We start from the raw sequence: 2922 nt of genomic DNA, 5'->3' as shown, positions 1-2922 counted from the left end.
ATAATAGTGATTTCAATACCACCCCAACATTATCACTGGTTCCATCCTGGCCACCCCACTGAAAATGTCCTGGCTCCGCCACTGAGGCTCCCATGTCCATCTGTGCACAAACTTATCTCGTGCCCTCATTGGTCATGTGCGCGTTTGTGAGTGTTGGAGGAGGGGCTCTGTAAGGAAGTGGCAGTATTTTCAAATTCTAGTGCACTTGAGCTGGTCTCTCCAAAATTACCTACCCCACCTTTAATTATTCAAATAAAATATTTATTTTTTGTTGTTGTATTTATTAGTATTACTTGAATAGTGTTGGTGAGTTACTAATTACATACTGTATAGGAGTTCAATAATTAATTTACAAAATATAACGTATTTAATATTTATATTAAAGGGGCCCTATTATGCTTTTTGGGGGGGGTTTTACCTTTCCTTTAGTGTGTGACGTAGGTTTTCGTGCATGTAAATGGTCTGCAACAACAAAGTTTCTCTCCTGAAAAATGTGCTTCTTAAAAAATGTAGGTGATTACAAAGGGTTTAAATCCCAGTATTGGCAATTATTTAGCCATTATAATTTTTTTAAGAACATTTCCTTATCTTCAGCTGCAGGAGAATATGAGCCCCCCTGAAAGCCTCAACAGCAAAATGTGAGGGGGGTCTTAAATTATAATATGTATTTGTCACTTGCAATGGTCACTAAAATGTTTTTAAGCTTACTATGTCCAGTATTCATAATTCAAAACATTTATTCACAAATATCTTCTATTTTGGCTGGCAAAAGCATTTCCTCGCATAGAATCGAAAACAGACGGCTCTTTAACGGTATTCATTCATTCATATGAACGTCAGAATATAGAATTATTTGACGGCACCCCTGAAGCCCCAGTTGAGAAATGCTGCTATAGACTAGGCTACTGATTGTCTTGGCTTGCATCCATGACATATTGTATAGGCCTACTGCATATTGACAAATCTTCGATCGGAATATTGCGCAATAAACGGGAGATGGAGCCCCCCCCCATTATTGACGGGTATTTTGCACACTGAGTTTATGTATGCATGTTTGTTTATGAAAAGGACATGACCATGTTTTTCATGTCTTAAGTCTATTTTCCACTGGACAAAAAAACAACTAACACCCACTCACATCTGGCTTTTGTCTTCAGTAGAAAAGTTTACAATCTACATTTATTCCCAGGACAAATACAAGTATCCAGAAATCTCTATTTATATCTGCTCCATCTCCAGTAGAAATGGATAGAGACATGACATCAATTGTTGTCAATTATTTGGCATGATGCTATGTGACTCGCATTGAAGTGAATATATTGCGAATCAATCAACAAGAATTTGGGACATTTAATTGTATAATGTAGAAAACAAACAGTTCGTATTCTGTTCTCAAAGCCATCAGATTCCATTAGGCGCTTTCACACCACAGTACTTTTCCCACAAAGGTTCAGATCGCCTTCACACCGGAATTAGTCCCTGGGGGAGGATTAGGCAAATGAAGCCGCTGACATCACTTCTTCTTCTTCTGCTTTGGGTTTACTGGCAGGCCGCAAACAACTTCACGGCGTATACTGCCACCCGAAGTCCCCTGGCTGGGAGTCCCAGCAGCTTCTACTGAAGCCTTCCGAGTAAATCGCGAGAACGCCGACACCTCCTCATCTCCACCGCTCCCATGTTTTCTTTAGTGTTGCAATAACTTAGTCTCTCTGTGTTTCTGCGCTGGGCTAATGCTAATGCTAATAATGCTAATGCGCGGATAATAAAATGGCGGCTTCACAAAACCTTTTGGGAGTTTTATGGGGCGTGGTTTGCAATCCGCCCAGCCAATCAGAAATAGGAACCTTTTTTCTCCCACGAAAGTCCCTGCTCTCTAGCAGGGACGGAAAAGGAGGTAAAAAGGTTCTCATGAACTAATTTGAGTTCCGGATTTTTTCCGACATTTCGGAACTATATCGGAACTAAAGTGGGAAAAGTACTGCGGTGTGAAAGCGCATAATGACAAACACAGTCATTCTACGTTGCTTAACACACTTCATTCAAACCCAAAGGAAACAAAAATAAAACTCATCCAAACCGTCTGTGTTAGTCTTTAGGCTACTATTTCAACAATCACCAATTCTGGTTCGACAATTTTGAAAGAGAGACTAAATCTTTCTAAAAAAGTCATTAAAAAAAATGAACCACCATAGCATTTTTGCTGTTTACTAAACCTGCTTTCCATTTGTGACAAACATGAGACACCAGGAAATAAAACAGGAAGCCAGAACTGTTTACTGGTAATGGGAAAGGAGTGTTTTTTGGCGATTTGCCGCCCATTTTAGGAGAAAAAGGAGTTTTGTGTTTTTACCCATAAATCACCATATAATGCCCCTTCTCAGTAATCTGAATGTTTGTGACTTTGTTCTTCTTAACCTTATAAGGTACATTATGGACGTGTGCTCGTTTTTCGATGACCTCATCCTAGAACACAGCTGTTTGTGTGTGTGTGTGTGTGTGTGTGTGTGTGTGTGTGTGTGTGTGTGTGTGTGTGTGTGTGTGTGTGTGTGTGTGTGTGTGTGTGTGTGTGTGTGTGTACATGCACACACCTGGAGAGCAGGCAGCAGCGATTTCATCATTTTTTATTACACAAAGCATAACGAGAAACACAGACTCTTTCCCTCACACACACACACACACACGCACGCACACACACGCACGCACGCAGACACACACACACACACACAGTTGTGGGGATGAGTAATGTGGCTTCCAGCAGAAGCATCAACTGGGAATGAAGTGTGGGGTACAGACAGCAGTCTATCTTCCACTCTCACTGCTAACACTGTCTACTAACCAAGCACACACACACACACACACACACACACACACACACACACACACACACACACACACACACACACACACACACACACACACACA

This window comes from Notothenia coriiceps, unplaced genomic scaffold (genome assembly GCF_000735185.1).
Source record: "Notothenia coriiceps isolate Sejong01 unplaced genomic scaffold, NC01 NC01_scaffold00010034, whole genome shotgun sequence".
Lineage (NCBI taxonomy): Eukaryota > Metazoa > Chordata > Actinopteri > Perciformes > Nototheniidae > Notothenia > Notothenia coriiceps.
This window is presented reverse-complemented; position numbering follows the sequence as displayed.